The sequence below is a fragment of the Megalobrama amblycephala genome, linkage group LG14, assembly GCF_018812025.1.
Source record: "Megalobrama amblycephala isolate DHTTF-2021 linkage group LG14, ASM1881202v1, whole genome shotgun sequence".
Lineage (NCBI taxonomy): Eukaryota > Metazoa > Chordata > Actinopteri > Cypriniformes > Xenocyprididae > Megalobrama > Megalobrama amblycephala.
This window is the reverse complement of record NC_063057.1, coordinates 14165463-14187028: the sequence shown is the minus strand read 5'-3', so window position 1 is coordinate 14187028 and position 21566 is coordinate 14165463. Positions and strand designations below refer to the sequence as shown.

Genomic DNA, 21566 nt, shown 5'->3' with positions numbered 1-21566 from the left:
AACATGTTTTACAATCTCTCCCTCAACCAAGAGGACAGGAAGAGTGTGTGTTGTAGAGTAGTAAATTCATATGACAGGTAAGTGTTTACTACCTCACAACACACATTCATCTGGTTCTCAAGCTTTCTTTTTACCAAGTAACAAAGGGAACATAAAAACATAAAGGGAACATATTGCCTTCAGACATGGAAAAGACAAGTTAGTCCTTTAATGATTAGACTTTGGCAGAGAATGACCAACAAGCAGCATCACCCAAATACTAAACATAAGCATGTTATGTCCTGCTTTGACATATCAGATAAATGCATGCATCGATAAAACGTTAATTAATGACTTAAATACAAAAAGTGTAGTGACTTTAGAGAAACGCAAAGTGATTTACAGGTGAGTCTGGATTCCTCCTGTTACTTTATTACAGTGTGTGTCGGTTGTTTTTGCAGATGAGCTTAAATATGTGCTGTTGAGAGTCTGTTACTGAGCTGTCATCTGCAGGATTTCTACTTTAATGTCCTTAAAACTATCAGAAAGTTTTGTGGCAACTGTCATCAGGTGTCATGTTGTTGACATGAATCCAAAGGTGTCATGCTGAACGTGAAACCCGCTTCCGCCGCCTAGTGGAGCGGATGGCGAACTGCGCCGTTTGAAACGCCAAACGGGAACAGTGCGAGTCGTTGATGAGATAATACGCATTTTTAGTCATATATATTAAAGCAAATCCATGATTTTGTGAGGATCTGGACTAGCAGATAAATTTAGAATCTACTAGTTAATTGCCTCAGATCAGCTCTCAGCTGGAAGGGTAAGACAGAAAAAATGTCTGATGTGTTGAACTGAAAATCACATGGCCGAAATACAAACACAAATAAGATACGGGACAAGAGATCAAGACTCTTTTTGAATGATTTGTTTATTAGTAAAGTAAATGTTTTAAGCTTCTGATTTACCGTTATCTTTATGGTTTTTTGTTAACAACTAACGTTTTGTTGTTGTGTCAGTACAATTACTCAATGTACTCAATGTTTTGTTTTATACTGGACATTTGACAGCTCCCTCTTGTGGACATTAAGTATGCATTAATAAACGACGACAGGATTATTTACACATCTTTCCAACTATCATTGTATTGCATGTTTTGCTCCACGGTGACAACTACAATTGATAAACTCGATCAAGCATTTAAATATTATCATACTAGGACATATTATTGGGAAATATAGAGTGACAACTGATATTTATATGCATTTTATGTAGCCTAAGTAGTCTATAAAGATCTTATTGATTTACATTACAAGCTATCAGAATTGCATCTTACTTTTTGGCCATATAAATATCAACAACTGCACCAAATAAATCTAAAGTTTTAATAAACTTATAAACTGTTTCATTTAACAAATTTAGATTTTTCTGACTTATATGTCAGCCTTTTACAGCATTAAATAACTGTCTTTAAAATATGCATGTTTACTATGTAATATAGGCTTGAGTTGAGACTCTGGCTGCTCATTTGAGTCATTGAGCAGAAGATTAACATCCAGTCACATGACCATGGAGATACTGTAGCTCTTCAAGTCTTCTGAAACCCAGGTGTGTTAAACTGCTTTTTCTCTATCTTTTAGTTTAGATATTATAACTAAAACTGTTTCACTATTTTGAAAAATTATACTTTGGACACAGGCTCATTTGTTTGTGAGAGTCAAATACGATCGTAGACAGTTTTACAACATAAACACTGCTTAGGTTGCAAAATTTCTTGAAGAACGATGATGGAGAGCAGATCGTTCAGAATAAATGTGATGCAAACAATGGACAATATCAATATTTCATGGATATAATGCTTTTGTGGATGTTTTTCAATGAACGCTCATGGACATTTTACCCATGTGCGACAGATTGGATTCATCTCGCGATCACAATTTCATTACAAAGGTATGAAGTCCCGTTGCTGGAGCATCTATATCGTAAAACAGACACCGTAGATTGAACCTTTAGAACTTTCAAATGATATGACTTGTTATCTTATAAATATTTTAGATAGATAGCTCCTTTGCCTGAGCTTACTTTCAGCAACCGTTTTCAGTTATCTGGAAGGGACACGCTGCCAAAATGTCAATGGCCCACTTTAGGCTTCAAAAATACTCTTCAGAAACCTACGGGTGACGTCACAGACACTACGTCCATATTTCTTTTACAGTCTATGGGAAGCACCCATGTAGCAATTTTCAATTTGAAATGTAATATGTAAAATGGCAATGCAATATGTAAAATTGCAATGAATTTCTGTATTTAAATTGACATTTTCCATACCCATGTGCAATGTTTGGAGCAAAATGATCATTCAAATTCAATAATAACATTTACATTTGCTATTTCCTACACTAATTTTAACATATAATTATTTAACGCTTTATAAGTTGCAAAATTAAAATGAAAAAGTATTACAGAAATGTTTATATATGTTTAAAGGGTTGGTTCACCCAAAAATTCTGTCATTTATTACTTATCCTCATACCGTTCCACACCCGTAAAACCTTTGTTAATCTTCGGAACACAAATTAAGATATTTTAGTTGAAATCCGATGGCTCTGTGAGTTCTCCATAGCCAGCAATGACATTTCCTCTCTCGAGATCCATAAAGGTACTAAAATCATATTTAAATCGGTTCGTGTGAGTACACTGGTTCAATATTAATATTATAAAGTGACGAGAATATTTTTGGTGCTCCAAAAAAAACAAAATAACGACTTATTTAGTGATGGCCGATTTCAAAACACTGCTTCAGGAAGCTTCGGAGCATAATGAATCAGTGTATCGAATCTGCTGTTCGGAGCGCCAAAGTCACATGATTTCACACGCAATCTGAATCATGATTCGATACACTGATTCATTTGTGCTCCGATGCTTCATGAAGCAGTGTTTTGAAATCGGCCATCACTAAATAAGTCATTATTTTGTTTTTTTGGCGCACTAAAAATATTCTCGTAGCTTTATAATATTAATATTATAATATTAAATATTAATAATATTATAATATTAATATTGATATTGTACACTGGTTCAATATTAATATTGAACCAGTGTACTCACACGAACCGATTTAAATATGATTTTAGTACCTTTATGGATCTCGAGAGAGGAAATGTCATTGCTGGCTATGGAGAACTCACAGAGCCATCGGATTTCAACTAAAATATCTTAATTTGTGTTCCGAAGATTAACGAAGGTCTTACGGGTGTGGAATGGCATGAGGGTAAGTAATAAATGACAGAATTTTCATTTTTGGGTGAACTAACCCTTTAACATGTTCAAGCAAAAATTGTAGCAAAATGATCATTTAAATGTTCTTAATTGCATTTGCACTCACAAGTTAACACACTTGCGATTGCATTTTCATTAAATGTCCCGCAATGAATGTAGCAAAATTCAATGTGGATTTGAAAATGCATTCTGAGCCGATCACGTCCTTGCCCGGCCGTGGCCACCCTTGGCCTACGCTTGGCCACCCCTTTGGCCACCCCGCTCACAACTGCTGTTTCTGTCTACTTTTTTTTGATGACAAGAATTGCGTTTATTTAAACGCAGAACCGTCCCTTTAAGACCAAAAAAAAAAAAAAAACGGGAGACTTTTCAGATGCGCACTCTAACTTCGCCTCTGCGCCAGGTGCAAATCAAACACGTGCGGAAATGATACAGGTGCGGAATGAGCTTCAGCAGAACAACAGTGAACAGCGAACAATAACACTATATTTGGTAAATGTTTTTCAACTGGTGGGTTGCAAGACCGCGCACTTTTCAAACACGCACAAATACGCCGCGCTGTATATCACCCACTATAAATATAGCGCAAAAGAAACTACGAACATGCAACGTCGTAGTTCTGTCGTCATGAAATAACCAAAAAGGCGATTAAAGCTGCGTTAAAACTGTGCTTGCATGTATGTAGGCCTATTTGAGATATATTGTGATCTCACATAGCAGAATATTTTAGTCCAGAGACATGTGACGCATATATAAGGCACAAGCTGATATGTAATTTTTTAATGCATAAATAAATGTGAGATCTGTGCATTTGCAATAGAAGATGCTAATTTTGTTAATTTATAAAGTACAAACAAAAATATCAAATTTAAATGCATAATTAATTTTACATTCTGGCATTTATGTGCTGTTGACTTCAGCTTCCTTGTCAGCAAATGGGAATTCAAAAGAGAACACTTTTTTTTTTGTACTGAGTTTAATTTAGGTATGATAGAACTGTTGCAATTATTTATTTTGACAATATAGAAAGTTAAACATTTAGTGTTTACTTTTTTGGTTACTTTTTTAAACAGACAAACTCAGAATTGTTGAAGTTCATTGATTATACATAAAATTAAATGAAGGTTGAATAATCTTTGAACTACAGTATGTAGTTATCTGCATGTCTCATCCATGGAGATGCAACAATGGAGGTATTGTGGGTTTTGAGAACCAGAACTGACTGAACAAGTTGAAATTTAGCAATAGTGTGAGCCCCTTTATTAATATGCCTGCAAGTGAGGAATGATTACAACAAAAAAAAAAAAGAAAAGAAAAGAAAAAAAAAAAAAGAAAAAAAAGGTCAAATTCACTCAGCATTCCAATTCACTATCTCAATTACAATTAAGTACAAATTAACTATATTCAGTTGTGTTGTAATCACAGTCCAGTACATTATAGTCAGACTCATTTTTATGTTGAAATTATGAATATTTCGGTGCCACCCCGGACTGGTTGCTGGCCCCTGGCTGGCCACCCCTATGAAAAAATCCTGGCTCCGCCACTGGCCAGGTGTTGGAAAAATGGCGGCAGCAGGGCTGTGAGGAGCGAGGCATGAACTGGCAGATGAAGTAGAGCAAGAACAGAGAAATGTCAGTGTTCCTGAAGATTATGCGCATCCCTCAGTGATGTATGTTATTAGAAGCATAGATATTTATGGTTAGGGCGTCTCGCAGAGAACGCGCCTGGCCCTCGTGCACCTTATCGTGAGGTGAGTGCGGTTGCGTGTTTGTAGACTGACGCGTCGAGTAATTGGTGCTTTACAACAGGTTACTTGGGTGTACTCAAACTAGGCGCTCTGAACCATGCCCGAGCGCGTTTGACCCCCAAAGCTCGGTTCGTTTATCCGTCCCTGACCCTTCTGGAAGAGGAGGGCCAGAGCACTGTTCGCTAATCGTGCCGGAGTACAGAACAGCTACTACTTTTGTGTGCGCTACTGTCATCATTACGACGGCAAACATCTTTATTACTACTTTGATAGTACACTTTTCAATTAATGTACTTAATTCGAGTGTATTTGGGTTTATAACGGGTCTGGTTCTCACCTTATTGATAAACAGGAAATGTAGTTTGCGAGTAAAGCTGCAAAATTCCTCTATTAACGTCAGCTGCCTTCGTAGTTCATAATAATCCTCTGATACGTGCAAGTGAAAAACGCTGTGGGGCATAAATGATATTGCCTAATAGATTTATCTTAGTGAAAGTGCGTTTCTTTCTGTTTTCTTCTATACAAAAAGTTGCATCGTATTCCATACAAGTTCCATACATAAGCGTGCTCCGTGAATATTGCTTGCTCTATCGTTCTGATTATTGTTTAAGCATCGTTTATAGGCCTATTAATAAAATGATGTGTAGTCAATATGGATGCTAATGAGTGTTATTTATTATAATAATAATAATAATAATAATAATAATAATAACTTTTATTCCCAAAATATGTCTAAACCCATCTTTCACATCATAGAAAGCACTGCTGCTGGTGTGGAGGACATTTTCTTGGCACACTTTGGGCCCTTTGGACTATATGCACAGAGCGTTCTTTAGAACTTCCCCAATAATAATAAACCAGCTGGAAAAATGTACCGTGAAATGTCACTTGTTGGTGTGTCCGTATCTTCGATGTCCTGAGGTAGCTTTAAAGGGTTAGTTCACCCAAAAATAGAAATAGTCATTTATTACTCACCCTCATGTCGTTCTACACCCGTAAGACCTTCTTTCATCTTCAGAACACAAATTAAGATATTTTTGATGAAATCTGATGGCTCAGTGAGGCCTCTATAGACCCTTTTACAGCCCAAGTGATCAAATAGTCGTGCACGCATTTTGGCAACGGAAGTGGTGTTGTTCCCCAGTGGTTTCTAACGTGTTAGATATGATTTATATGCTCGTAATTTCTCTCGGGTGTACATGATCGGTTTCTCAACTAAATTCGTATATCTGGCCACTGTATATTTGGCCATCTGCTAACGTCTTCTATCCACTCCACTATAGTACACGGATCTGGTAGCCGGATACCATTTGATAAAGTCAACTTTTTAAAATAACTTTCTCTGTCTGTGTTGCTTAATCCGCTCGCATAGCTTGACACGCTGCTGATTCTCACCATAGTTTCGTTGCCAAAATGCGTGCGCATATGTTGCTACGTCATCATTGTGTACAAACAGTAAAAGGGTTGTGGTAAAAGAACAAAGTTCGTAGGGAAGGAAGACGACAAGGGTCGGCTTTGACTGCTGACTGAGACTTTTATTGAGCTTCAAGAACATAAAGAACAGTGCACACGCACAACAGAGACAAAAATTTTGAATCAGGCTTCACTCCAGAAATTCCTCTCCAGGATCCAGTGTCTCAGTCAGCAGTCCCTCTCTCTCTCACACACTCCTGCTTCTCCTGGCGTTTTATCCTGTCTCCACGCCAATCACTGTAAAAGACAGGTGTTTGTTATTTGTGTTTAACCCGCTCATCCCCCCCCCCCCCCCCCCCCCACCCCCCCATTTGGGTTGCCATCTGAACACCAGGCCTGTGGATCATCTTGAATTTAAAAGGCTGTAAAGCTAGATACGGGGTGATCCGCGCGTTGGTATCCTTCATGCAGTGGAGCCACTGTAGAGGAGCGTGGTCCGAACAGAGGGTGAATTCCCATCCCAGAAGATAATAGCGGAGGGTGAGGACGGCCCACCTGATGGCTAAACACTCTTTCTCCACGGTGCTGTACTTAGCCTCTCTCTTAGAGAGCTTACAGCTAATGTACAGCACCGGCCGTTCCTCCCCCTCTATCTCCTGGGACAGGACAGCACCCAGCCCCCTGTCCGACGCGTCAGTCTGCAACACAAAAGGGAGAGAAAAGTCAGGAGAATGAAGCAATGGCCTGCCACATAGAGCAGCCTTCACCTGGGTAAAGGCCTGTTGGCATGGCTCCGTCCACTGGACCGTATCTGGTGCCTCCTTTTTAGTCAGATCAGTCAAAGGGCTGGTGAGGTCTGAATAATTAGGTACAAACCTTCTATAATATCCCGCCAGCCCGAGGAACTGTCTAACCTCCTTTTTGGTCTTGGGGCGCGGACAGGTCGCAATTGCTGCCGTCTTATCAATTTGGGGACACACCTGTCCATGTCCCAAGTGGAAGCCCATATACCTTACTTCCACGCGCCCAATTGCACACTTATTTGGGTTGGCCGTGAGCCCGGCCCCTTCAGCGATCTCAGGACGGCCCTCAAATGCTGCATATGCCGCTGCCAGTCATTACTGAAGATAATAATATCATCCAGATAAGCAGCAGCATCTGCACCATGGGGCCGCAAAACTTTATCCATGAGACGCTGAAAGGTGGCCGGTGCCCCGAACAGAAGAGTAACAAATTGGTGTAATCCAAACGGCGTCGTGAAAGCTGTCTTTTCTTTGGATAATGGCGACAAGGGGATCTGCCAATATCCCTTCGTTAAGTCCAATGTCGAATAAAAGCGAGCCGTACCGAGTCGGTCAAGCAGTTCGTCCACCCATGGCATTGGATACGCGTCGAATTTCGACACAGCGTTCACCTTGCGGTAATCCACACAGAACCGTACTGAGCCGTCCGTTTTGGGAACCAAAACTATCGGGCTCGCCCAGTTACTGCTGGATTCTTCTATTACTCCCATTTCAAGCATTGCTCCTAATTCTTCCTGAACAACTTTTTTCTTGTGTTCAGGCAATCTATATGGCCGGCTGCGAACCACCACGCCCGGCTCGGTCTCGATGTGGTGCTGAATAAGGGCTGTACGGCCCGGTAGGGGAGAAAACACGTCAGCAAACTCTGCTTGTAATTTAGTCAAATCAGTGAGCTGTGAGGGCGAGAGGTGATCTCCACCTGGGGCCAGCGCGAAGGATTGTTTTTTTATATTCGCCTCTGGCCCGAGATCATCCTCTCCGCTAATCACTGTCGCCAGCCTCATTCCATTTTTTAAGGAGATTGAGGTGGTAAATTTGACGTGTTCCCCTCCTATCAGATCGTATTACCTCATAATCGAGCTCACCAATCTGCCGTGTGACCTCAAACGGTCCTTGCCACTTTGCCAGTAATTTAGAGCTTGAAGTGGGGAGCAATACAAGCACTTTATCTCCCGGTGCAATTTTTCGTAAATTAGTCCCCCTGTCATACAGCCGGCTTTGTCTGTCCTGGGCTTGTAACAAATTCTCCATGGATAGCTGCCCCAAAGTGTGGAGTTTTGTTCTCAAGTCCAGCACATACTGAATTTCATTTTTTGATTGAGATGGTCCGTCCTCCCAAGTCTCTCTCAGAACATCCAGTACCCTGTGGGGCTGGTGACCAAAGAGAAGCTCGAAGGGGGAAAACCCCGTGGAGGCTTGCGGGACTTCTCGCACAGCGAACAACAGGGGTTCTAACCATTTATCCCAATTTTTGGCGTCTTCCTGAAGGAATTTACGAATCATTGATTTAAGCATGCGATTAAACCGTTCGACCAGCCCGTCCATTTTTGGGTGAAAGTCGCTGGTACGAATCGATTTAATGCCCAATAACTCGTAAAGTTCGCGTAACATACGTGACATAAACGCTGTGCCTTGATCAGTGAGGATTTCTTTCGGAATCCCCACTCGGGAGATTAAACTAAACAGTGCATCCGTAACAGTCTTAGCGGAAATGTTGCGGAGAGCCACTGCTTCAGGATATTGCGTTGCATAATCCACAATGACCAATGCAAAACGATGCCCTCTCGATGATCGCTCTAATGGCCCGATGAGGTCCATACCAATTCGTTCGAAGGGGACCTGCATTAAAGGAAGGGGGCGCAAAGGTGCTATTGGAGTGGCCGGTGGATTCACCAACTGACATTCACGACAAGACGCGCACCACCTGCGCACATTCTTGTGGATGCCCGGCCAAAAAAATCGGGTCATGAGGCGATTTAGTGTTGCTGTTTGTCCTAAATGACCAGCCATTGGGTTAGAATGAGCCACGTGGAAAAGCATTTCCCTGCGGCTTCTCGGAACTAATAACTGGGTTGTATCTTCTTTTGTCTGAGTGTCTTGGGTCACTCGATACAACCTATCTTTTATAATCGCAAAATACGGATAAGTAAGCACGCATTCAGGCTGGAGAGGCTGACCATCGATGACACTGACCTTTTCAAAAGCATGTTTTAGCGTTTCATCTTGAGACTGCTCCAGGGGAAAGTCATCGCGCTCCGAAAGAATAAGTCTTCCGACTTCGCTCTTTTCCCCTGAAGCTGTACTCATTGGTCCCTGGTCAGCTTCTCCCACCTGCACACGCGCGTCCCCATCCGGCGTCTTTTTTCCCAAGAGGCATCCAAACATAAACACCCCAGTAATTTAGTGAACACGGGCCAATTGGTTCCCAAAATTATCGGATGCCGGAGGTGCGGGTTAACTGCCACCTCAACATTATGCTTTTGTCCCCTGAATTGAATAACGACTGCCATTAAAGGATATTCCACCACATCCCTGTGCACACACTGCACCCTAACCATGCGGCTAGTATCCAGTGCCCCGGCTGAAATCAGGCTTTGATGAATCGAGGTTTGGTTACATCCAGAATCCACCAAAGCCTGATAGGTACCCCCCTTGATACTCACAGGTATTTGGTACCAGCCAGCCTGACCATGGGCAGCCTGCGGGTCGTCCGGGACCCGGATCATTGTCCCGACCTCCATCACCGGACACCTGTTCACAAAATGCTTCGGGTCCCCGCAACGCCAACAGGCCAGCCCAGACCTGCCCGCCGCTCTCATGGCAGAGAGAGGGTTAAACGGTTGGCGTGGAGAAAGGGGACAAGCAGGAGCGGGGTCCAGCCCGGCAGCAATCAGTCCCGCCCCCTCTTGGTCCAGAGAACTGGCCCTGTTCATGAGGTGGGCCGGGCGGATGGGACCTGGGGAGAGGGACAGGTCTAGAGAGAGAGGGAGGGGGAAGAGAAGGAGAGAGAGAGATAGATGGAAGGGGTTCGCCGACCCCTGGGCACGCCACCATGTGATCCTCCGCTAGATGGATGGCTGAGTCCAGCGACGTGGGACGGTGTCACTGGACCCACTTGGCCGTTCTCCTCAGGAGCCGAGTGATAAATTGCTCCAGCACCACCTTATCGATGACATCCTCCACGTCGCCTCCCTCAGCCAGTAGCCATTTGCGGCAGGAGTCCCGGAGCTGGTGGGCCATCACGAATGGTCGGCCGGACTCCCCCAGGTCCAGGGAGCGGAAACGCTGGCGGTGTTGCTCCGGGGTCCGGCCGACTCGCTGGAGGATGGCCCGTTTTAGGTCGTCGAACACCAGGAGGTTCTGAATGGGGAGCTGCTGCGCCGCCACCTGTGCTTTGCCGTATAAAAGCGGGATCAGGTGCACTGGCCACTGATCCCGGGGGCCACCCAGAAGCCTCTGCTGATGGGTCGTCGAGTGGCCCCATCTTGTTCAGCGACAGGTGGGTGGGCGCAGCGCTCTGTCCGGTGGTCTCCGTACAAACCTCCCAGTCATTCCAGCTCCGGAACCTCTCACGGTCTTCCTGCTGGGCCTGTATGATCGCCTGGAAACGTCGCTCCTGATCAGTATGAAGATCCAGCAGGGCTTGATGGTGTTCCTGGTGTAAGACCGCGAGGGACGAGATGATGTCCGCAAACGGCTGGGCGGAGGTCGACTGCATGGCGGCGGCTTCCGCCTTCCCTCCCGGGTTTCGGCACCAGTGTGGTAAAAGAACAAAGTTTGTAGGGAAGGAAGACGACAAGGGTCGGCTTTGACTGCTGACTGAGTCTTTTATTGAGCTTCAAGAACATAAAGAACAGTGCACACGCACAACAGAGACAAAACTTTAAATCAGGCTTCACTCCAGAAATTCCTCTCCAGGATCCAGTGTCTCAGTCAGCAGTCCCTCTCTCTCTCACACACTCCTGCTTCTCCTGGCGTTTTATCCTGTCCCCACGCCAATCACTGTAATCAAAGACAGGTGTTCGTTATTTGTGTTTAACCCGCTCATTCACCACGCCTCTCCTGACGCTCTCCCCCCGCTGCAGCGTTCGCTAAACCACGCCCCCCCTCGCCACAAGGGTCTATTGCCACCAATGTCACCAAACTTCTCAAGATCCAGAAAGGTACTAAAAACAAATTTAAAACAGTTCATGTGAGTACAGTGGTTCTACCTTAATATTATAAAGCGACGAGAATACTTTTTTGTGCGCCAATAAAACGACTTTTCAACAATATCTAGTGATGAACGATTTCAAAACACTGCTTCCTGAAGCTTTACGAATCTTTTGTTTCGAATCAGTTCGGAGCACCAAAGTCATGTGATTTCAGCAGTTTTATATGCGATCTGAATCACTGATTCGAAACAAATTATTCGTAAAGCTTCAAAGCAGAGTTTTGAAATCGGCCATCAGTAGATATTGTTGAAAAGTCATCTTTTTTTCTCTTTCATCTTTTCTCTTTTTTTTTTTTTTTTTTTTACATAAAGTATTCTCCTCACTTTATAATATTAAGATAGAACCACTGATTTTAGTGTCTTTCTGGATCTTGAGTGGTTTGGTGAAAGCTGACAAGTGTGACAACTGCATTAAAATATAAATACAATAAAAAGTCAGCTATTGATGGTTTTGTATCGATGTACAGCGAGTACAGAATGACAGCTAACAGTTCACCGGAAATGGCCAAGCTGGCTTATCAAAAACCAGGAATTAACCGTGCATATGGTTAATTGGGCTTCATTTAAAGGCCACAGCCTACCTGCGTATTGTTGCTGACCATGTCCATCCCTTTATGACCACAGTGTACCATCTTCTGATGGCTGCTTCCAGCAGGATAACACACCATGTCTCAAAGCTCAAATCATCTCAAACTGGTTTCTTGAACATGACAATGAGTTCACTTTACTCTCCACAGTCACCAGATCTCAGCACAGTAGAGCACTTTTGGTATGTGCTGGAACTTGAGTTTTAAATAAAATTTTGTAAAATGAAATTTTCATAGAAAAAAAAAATTAAAAAAGAAATATGCCTCTGTAATTAATTGCTGTGACTCAGAAAAATGTCCCTACTCTGTGTAGCTGTCCAAAATGTTCCTAAAATAGAGAAGAGGGAACCTCCGACATCAATTAGAAGCATTATGGGCTGATTAGGGTGCTTTCTAGTGTGTGAAAGAGGGGTTTAAGTAAAGGTGATTAACAAAATCCACATATAATAATAATAACAGGTGAACCATGAAACATACATGTTTAATACATGATTTCATCCGATCTGTGTCAGTTTTATATTCAGGTTCAGTTTTAATGACAAACAAAAATGCGTATAACATAAAAATGGAGACTGATAGTATTTAATTAGAAACTACAAATTAATAATATTACAAAGTTTGTACATACTCTTCATATATAATTGTTTAATTATTTGTAGAATACATTTACTAAAAGACACTTTAATGGTAATATACAAGGTGTCATTACACATGTCTTCTCGTTGCATTTACACCATTTTGACCAGCAGGTGTCACTAGCGTGCGGTGATTAGAGCGCTTCGAAACAGTGAATCATTCTTGCAAAGCAATCGGTTCATTTGATTCAGTTTCATAAAGCTCAGGTTTCTCCCATCACTTTCCACAGCTGGAGGATCCCACAAACAATCAAAGCATATTCCCTTCATCAACGCGTATCTCAGCTTTATCAGTTCATTTTAGAGCAAGAGTGGGATATATTGTGCCTTCCTGTAATGGGAATGAACGTTGGACAAACAATACCAGGACAACATGGTTTGGAAACGGCTCTCTAGCCAGGCGCTCCTCTTCCTTTCCTTCCGTCTCTTTAATTCCACTGGTGTCAATCATTAATGCAGATATACTTCATGTCCATAAGGAGGAGCTGTCAAATGTGCATATATGCGGCTTGAATCTGCAAATACCAACACAATAACAACAAGAAATCGTTGTTTAATTGTGAAAAAAAGTAATAAAGATCACGTTGAATCAAAAGATTCAAATATCTTCTTTACACATAAACAAACAATTCAAAGAGTACTGTAATGTCTTTTGTTTCTTTGTGTTTGTATTTCAGCCATGTGACTCTTAGTTCAACACATCAGACATTTTATCTGTCTAACCCTTCCAGCTGAGAGCTGATCTGAGTCAATTAACTAGTAGAGTCCAAGTTCATCTGCTGCTCCAGATCCTGACAAAATCATGGATTTACTTTAAAATCTATAAGATTAAACATTTCTGTCGTCTCACCAAAGACAGCTAGTTTGAGTTTGGCATTTCTAGTAATGCTGTTGATACACTTATTGGCCACAGGAGGGAGCCGCTGACCAGCTGTCTTGTATTTAAAGTAATAAATAGGGATTTTCCAGTCTGAAAATGTTAAGATAAGCTAGACGCCTAAAAACTGAGTCAATGACTCAACCTGAAGTCATTTTCAATTTGTTGTTGGTGGTCTGGTAGAAACCAGATGGTAAACCAGTGCAGTTCGCCATCCGCTCCACTAGGCGGCAGAAGCGGGATTCACGTTCAACACGACACCTTTGGATTCTTCTTGTCAACAACATGACACCTGATGACAGTCGCCACCACACCTTCTAATAGTTTTAAGGCCATTAAAATAGAAATCCTGCAGATGACAGCTCAGTGTCACTCAACAGCACATATTAAGCTCATCTGCAAAAACAACCAACACACACTGTAATCAAGTGCAGGAATCAAGTATATCACAAGACTCACCTGTAAGTCACTTTCCACTTAAAAGTGCTTTTCTCTTGTAAAGTCAATACCACACATTATACAGCAGTCATCATTTCAATTCAAGTTTAAGTTTGTATTGTTCTGATGTGTCAAAGCAGGGCTTTAATGTGTTTGCTGGATTATTTAGGTGAAGCTGCTCTTTGTTTGTCAGACACTGTCATTCTCTGTTTAAAGGTGCCCTAGATTATGTTTTTAAAAGATGTAATATAAGTCTAAGGTGTCCCCTGAATGTGTCTGTGAAGTTTCAGCTCAAAATACCCCATAGATTTTTTTTTTTATAAATTTTTTTAACTGCCTATTTTGGGGCATCATTATAAACGTGCCGATTTTATGCTGCGGCCCCTTTAAATCCCGTGCCCTCCGCCCACAGTGCTCGCGCTTGCCTTAAACAGTGCCTTAACAAAGTTTACACAGCTAATATAACCCTCAAAATGGATCTTTACAAAGTGTTCGTCATGCATGCGGCATGCATGCATCGGATTATGTGAGTATTGTATACTGTTATATTGTTTACTTCTGATTTTGAATGAGTTTGATAGTGCTCCGTGGCTAATGGGTAATGCTACTCTGTTGGAGAGATTTATAAAGAATGAAGTTGTGTTTATGCATTATACAGACTGCAAGTGTTTAAAAATGAAAATAGCGACGGCTCTCTTGTCTCCGTGAATACAGTAATAACCGATGGTAACTTTAACCACATTTAACAGTACATTAGCAACATGCTAACAAAACATTTAGAAAGACAATTTACAAATATCACTAAAAATATCATGTTATCATGGATCATGTCAGTTATTATTGCTCCATCTGCCATTTTTCGCTATTGTTCTTGCTTGCTTACCTAGTCTGATGATTTGGTTGTGCACATCCAGACGTTAATATTGGCTGCCCTTGTCTAATGCCTTTTATAATGTTGGAAACGTGGGCTGGCATATGCAAATATTGGGGGCGTACACCCCGACTGTTACGTAACAGTCGGTGTTATGTTGAGATTCGCCTGTTCTTCGGAGGTCTTTTAAACAAATGAGATTTATATAAGAAGGAGGAAACAATGGAGTTTGAGACTCACTGTATGTCATTTCCATGTACTGAACTCTTGTTATTTAACTATGCCAAGATAAATTCAATTTTTCATTCGAGGGCACCTTTAAAAGTCTAACTTTAGCCCTGCTTTTGCATGATCTTTATCATGTGAATCTAAGGAGATGATTCCTTTAAAACTGTTAAAGTAGAATAATGAGCTCTGCTGATGTTGTAGTGTCACTGTAGGTAACAGTCTACTGGATTCATGTTTGTTAATAGAGTTACTTGGTGTTTTGTGAAGATCTGATGTTTGTGCTAATTTACACAATTCAGGTTTTCATTGAGCAGCATTCTCTCATGATTTTTTTTCTGTTGTTTTGTAGATCTGGGATTCTCAGACTCAACTCTTCAACAGTCGATGCCCTCGACTTCCTGGCCTTTGGTTTTTCATGACACTTTAATAGTTGGTGTTGTGTGAAGCTCTGATGTTTTTGCTGCTTCATGGCACATTTATGAGCTTAATGTTCCTGTTATTATGACCTGTATGATGGGTCTAACATGCAGTTAAACACATGCTTTCTAAATATGTTACAGCCCACCCCACTAGTTTATACATTTCAGTTTATCATGGTGCACAGTTTGCTCATGTTATTTATTTACTTATATTTGAATATTTTTGTTATTTTGTATCTGGGATTCTCTAACTCTGTTTTCAGACAAACCGGTGAGATGAAAGACTCGCAGCCATTTCAAGTAATTATTACTCTCCTCCAGTACCACAAATTTAAAGCTCTTTCTGTATAATGTAATAAAAGTTGTTTAAATTGCATTGGGTTTTTTGGGGGGAGAGGGAACCCATGAGGTCTTCCTGTGCCACTGACTCTGGTGAGTTGAGATGGGTTTTATTGTAAACTGTTTTATATGATGATAACTCTTAGCAATCTGTAGTGAGACCACAGAAATGTTTAATCTTATATATATTTTAAAGTAAATCTTTGATTTTGTCTGGATGTGGAAGGGTAAAACAGATAAAATGTCTGATTTGTTGAACTAAAAGTCATATGGCTGAAATACAAACAGAAATAAAGGAACAAAAGATATTACAGTAGTCTTTTAATGGTTTGTTTATGAGTATTTGCAGATTCAAGCAGCATATATGGACATTTGACAGCTCCTCCTTGTGGACATGAAGTATGATTGACACCAGCGGGATTAAAGAGACGGAAGGAATTCTGAGGAAGGAAAGGAAGAGGAGCGCCTGGCTAGAGATCCGTTTCCAAAAATAACATATTTGTTTGTCCTGGTATTCATTCACAGAATACAATATTGCATGACTCTAATTATTACTTCATGAAATAAATAAAACTTATAATATACTTGACAAGTTTAGATGAATCATCATATTCATATCACACATTGTGCAAGATTATCAGAAATGATGTAGTAAATTTATTTTAAGATAAAAAACGTCCCAACATTCATTCCCATTACAGGATGGCACAATATATCCCACTCTTGCTCTGAATGGATACGCATTGATGAAACCTGTGGGATCCTCCAGCTGTGGAAAGTGATGGGAGAACCTGCTGACACCTGCTGGTCAAAATGGTGTAAATGCAACGAGAAAAGAGCCAAAAGAAGTGCAAAGACACCCTATATATTTCAATTAAAGTGTAATTAGTTAAATGTAATTTACAAATCATTAAATACTATTAAATATGAAGTGCATGTAAAAACTGTGTAATTTTATTAATTTGTAGTTTGGTTTTTGAAGGTATTTGAATAATCAGTATTTGACTAACTGAAAGACAATTAACCATCAGTCTTCATTTTTCCATTATACACAATTGTGTTTGTCATTAAAACTGAACCTGAATATAAAACTGACCCAGATCAGTTGAAATCATGTATTAAACATTGTTTCATGGGTTCACCTGATGGTCACAAATGCCCTAGTGGTGAACCACAGAAATGTCCAAATGTTGCATATAATAGACAGAGCCGTAGTTCACTGACAAGCTACGCAATATCGCGTTCATTATCGAAGGCGATTCATCTGCTTTGACAAAGGCTTGGGTTCAAACCCCACCTCAGCAGGTTACATGTATGTGAGAACTCATGCAGCAGCACTTTAACTGGTTTATTGGAAAATCCCAGATCACATCCAGGTGAAATATAAGTTCCTTCATGTGTTTGATCAAGAGATCTGTGGTTCACAGGTTAACAGCACTGCCTCACGGGTTCAAAGGTTGTTGGTTCAAGTCCAGCCAGATCTCAGTGATATAAAGGTGTGGTGTGAGGAGATCATGGGGCTCCATCTGCGGTTATGCTTTTGCATGAAAAAAAAAAAAAAAAAAAAATTGATGTAAAAAAATAAAATAAAATAAAAAAATTAGAAGCCTTACCTGTACATGAGCAGATGTCCATCATTACAACCAATGTCTGTCCACACGTCCCAGAGCTCTGCTTCTGTTGGTTGAGTGTAACGGTCCAAACACATCCCTTATTCTGTAGGGCAAAGATATAAATCAACAAAGACGTTACTCCATATTCTATATATACATTACATTTATAATAGCACAAAGAATCTTCATTTGTCAGTGGCACAGGAGTTATAGTGTTGTCGTTTGGTCATGATATATTCAACAAAATTCCCCAAACGTCAACACTCAGGGTGAGAGCCATGATAGTGCAGTGGCTAAACACATGTTGACTTCAGATTGGGCATCGATAAAGGCTTGGGTTCAAACCCCACCTCAGCAGATTACATGTATGTGAGAAATCATGCAGCAGCACTTTAACTGGTTTATTGAAAAATCCCAGCTCACATACAGGTGAAATATAAGATCCTTCACAAGTCCAGACAAGAGATCACTGGCTCACGGGTAAGAGCGCTGCCTCACAGTTTCAGAGGTTGTTGGTTCAAGTCCAGTCCAGCTCAGTGATATGAATGTGTGGTGTGAGTGAGGGGGGATGCTTTTGCGCTTGAGACATGGGATTAAACCCCTCCTCAGCATGTTGTTGTATTACTACTAACATTAAATTGTTAGCTGCTGATATTATATTCAACAAAGTGCCCAAAACACCAACGCTCAGTGTGAAAGCCCCAATGGCGCAAGTGGCTAAACGCATGTTTTTTCTGTTGGTGAGGCTGTGCTGGAGACATGGGTTCAAACCCCTCCTCAGCATGTTGTTGCATTGCTACTAACGTTAAATTGTTAGCTATTGATGTTATTTTCAACAAAGTGCCCAAAACACCAACGTTCAGTGTGAAAGCCCCAATGGCGCAAGTGGCTAAACACATGTTTTTTTCTGTTGGTGCGGCTGCGCTGGAGACCCGGGTTCAAACCCCTCCTCAGCATGTTGTTGCATTACTACTAACGTTAAATTGTTAGCTATTGATGTTATTTTCAACAAAGTGCCCAAAACACCACCGCTCAGTGTGAAAGCCGCAATGGCGCAAGTGGCTAAATGCATATTTTTTCTGTTGGTGAGGCAGCGCTGGAGACATGGGTTCAAACCCCTCCTCAGCATGTTGTTGCATTACTACTAACGTTAAATTGCTAGCTATTGATGTTATATTCAAAAAAGTGCCCAAAACACCAATGCTCAGTGTGAAAGCCCCAATGGCGCAAGTGGCTAAATGCATGTTTTTTCTGTTGGTGAGGCTGTGCTGGAGACATGGGTTCAAACCCCTCCTCAGCATGTTGTTGCATTACTACTAACATTAAATTGTTAGCTATTGATGTTATTTTCAACAAAGTGCCCAAAACACCACCGCTCAGTGTGAAAGCCCCAATGGCGCAAGTGGCTAAATGCATATTTTTTCTGTTGGTGAGGCAGCGCTGGAGACATGGGTTCAAAACCCTCTTCAGCATGTTGTTGCATTACTACTTATGTTAAATTGTTAGCTATTGATGTTATTTTCAACAAAGTGCACAAAACATCAACACTCAGTGTGAAAGCCCCAATGGCGCAAGTGGCTAAATGCATATTTTTTCTGTTGGTGACGCAGCGCTGGAGACATGGGTTCAAACCCCTCCTCAGCATGTTGTTGCATTACTACTAACGTTAAATTGCTAGCTATTGATGTTATATTCAACAAAGTGCCCAAAACACCAATGCTCAGTGTGAAAGCCCCAATGGTGCAAGTGGCTAAATGCATGTTTTTTCTGTTGGTGAGGCTGTGCTGGAGACATGGGTTCAAACCCCTCCTCAGCATGTTGTTGCATTACTACTAATGTTAAATTGTTAGCTATTGATGTTATATTCAACAAAGTGCCCAAAACACCATCACTCAGTGTGAAAGCCCCTATGGTGCAAGTGGCTAAATGCATGTTTTTTCTGTTGGTGAGGCTGCGCTGGAGACATGGGTTCAAACCCCTCCTCAGCATGTTGTTGCATTACTACTAACGTTAAATTGTTAGCTATTGATGTTATATTCAACAAAGTGCCCAAAACACCAATGCTCAATGTGAAACCCACAATGGCACAAGTGGCTAAATGCATGTTTTTTCTGTTGGTGAGGCTGCGCTGGAGACATGGGTTCAAAACCCTCTTCAGCATTTTGTTGCATTACTACTTATGTTAAATTGTTAGCTATTGATGTTATTTTCAACAAAGTGCCCAAAACACCACCGCTCAGTGTGAAAGCCCCAATGGCGCAAGTGGCTAAATGCATATTTTTTCTGTTAGTGAGGCAGCGCTGGAGACATGGGTTCAAACCCCTCCTCAGCATGTTGTTGCATTACTACTAACGTTAAATTGCTAGCTATTGATGTTATATTCAACAAAGTGCCCAAAACACCATTGCTCAGTGTGAAAGCCCCAATGGTGCAAGTGGCTAAATGCATGTTTTTTCTGTTGGTGAGGCTGCGCTGGAGACATGGGTTCAAACCCCTTCTTAGCATGTTGTTGCATTACTACTAACGTTAAATTGTTAGCTATTGATGTTATATTCAACAAAGTGCCCAAAACACCAATGCTCAGTGTGAAAGCCCCAATGGCGCAAGTGGCTAAATGCGTGTTTTTTCTGTTGGTGAGGCTGCGCTGCAGACATGGGTTCAAACCCCTCCTCAGCATGTTGTTGCATTACTACTTATGTTAAATTGTTAGCTATTGACGTTATTTTCAACAAAGTGCCCAAAACACCAACGTTCAGTGTGAAAGCCCCAATGGCGCAAGTAGCTAAACACATGGTTTTTTCTGTTGGTGAGGCTGCGCTGGAGACCCGGGTTCAAACCCCTCCTCAGCATGTTGTTGCATTACTACTAACGTTAAATTGTTAGCTATTGATGTTATTTTCAACAAAGTGCCCAAAACACCAAGGTTCAGGGTGAAAGCTCCAATGGCGCAAGTGACTAAACATATGTTTTTTTTCTGGTGGTGAGGCGGCGCTGGAGACATGGGTTCAAACCCCTCCTCAGCATGTTGTTGCATTACTGCTAATGTTAAATTGTTAGCTATTGATGTTATTTTCAACAAAGTGCCCAAAACACCAATGCTCAGTGTGAAAGCCCCAATGGCGCAAGTGGCTAAATGCATGTTTTTTCTGTTGGTGAGGCTGCGCTGCAGACATGGGTTCAAACCCCTCCTCAGCATGTTGTTGCATTACTACTTATGTTAAATTGTTAGCTATTGATGTTATTTTCAACAAAGTGCCCAAAACACCACCACTCAGTGTGAAAGCCCCAATGGCGCAAGTGGCTAAATGCATATTTTTTCTGTTGGTGAGGCAGCGCTGGAGACATGGGTTCAAACCCCTCCTCAGCGTGTTGTTGCATTACTACTAACGTTAAATTGTTAGCTATTGATGTTATTTTCAACAAAGTGCACAAAACATCAACGCTCAGTGTGAAAGCCCCAATGGCGCAAGTGGCTAAATGCATATTTTTTCTGTTGGTGACGCAGCGCTGGAGACATGGGTTCAAACCCCTCCTCAGCATGTTGTTGCATTACTACTAACGTTAAATTGCTAGCTATTGATGTTATATTCAACAAAGTGCCCAAACCACCATCGCTCAGTGTGAAAGCCCCTATGGCGCAAGTGGCTAAATGCATGTTTTTTTCTGTTGGTGAGGCTGCGCTGGAGACCCGGGTTCAAACCCCTCCTCAGCATGTTGTTGCATTACTACTAACGTTAAATTGTTAGCTATTGATGTTATTTTCAACAATGTGCCCAAAACACCAACATTCAGTGTGAAAGCTCCAATGGCGCAAGTGGCTAAACGCATATTTTTTCTGTTGGTGAGGCTGCGCTGGAGACATGGGTTCAAACCCCTCCTCAGCATGTTGTTGCATTACTACTAACGTTAAATTGCTAGCTATTGATGTTATATTCAAAAAAGTGCCCAAAACACCAATGCTCAGTGTGAAAGCCCCAATGGCGCAAGTGGCTAAATGCATGTTTTTTCTGTTGGTGAGGCTGTGCTGGAGACATGGGTTCAAACCCCTCCTCAGCATGTTGTTGCATTACTACTAACATTAAATTGTTAGCTATTGATGTTATTTTCAACAAAGTGCCCAAAACACCA

The 21566-nt window shown here is 41.4% G+C and overlaps 2 long non-coding RNA genes across 5 annotated transcripts in view; one reads left to right on the top strand and one right to left on the bottom strand.

Moving 5' to 3' along the window:
- The first annotated feature begins 299 nt into the window (after positions 1 to 299).
- Positions 300 to 16136, top strand: LOC125244972. Of its 2 annotated transcripts, XR_007179417.1 has the most exons (4): positions 303 to 799; positions 1478 to 1584; positions 15417 to 15786; positions 15882 to 16136. It is a non-coding gene; the product is annotated as an uncharacterized LOC125244972 (long non-coding RNA). The 2 variants fall into 2 exon arrangements; XR_007179416.1 differs by having other exon boundaries at positions 300 to 799; positions 15417 to 16136.
- Positions 16137 to 16144: 8 nt separating this feature from the next.
- Positions 16145 to 21566, bottom strand: part of LOC125244971 — a 14549-nt gene continuing 9127 nt past the window's right edge. The window contains exons 3-4 of one of the 3 annotated variants that reach the window (XR_007179414.1): positions 17439 to 17541; positions 16145 to 16626 (exon numbers count right to left, since the gene is read on the bottom strand). This is a non-coding gene — a long non-coding RNA (uncharacterized LOC125244971). Of the gene's footprint in view, positions 16627 to 17040; positions 17363 to 17438; positions 17542 to 21566 lie in introns of those variants that run through there. The other 2 variants (XR_007179415.1, XR_007179413.1) reach the window with 2 other exon arrangements.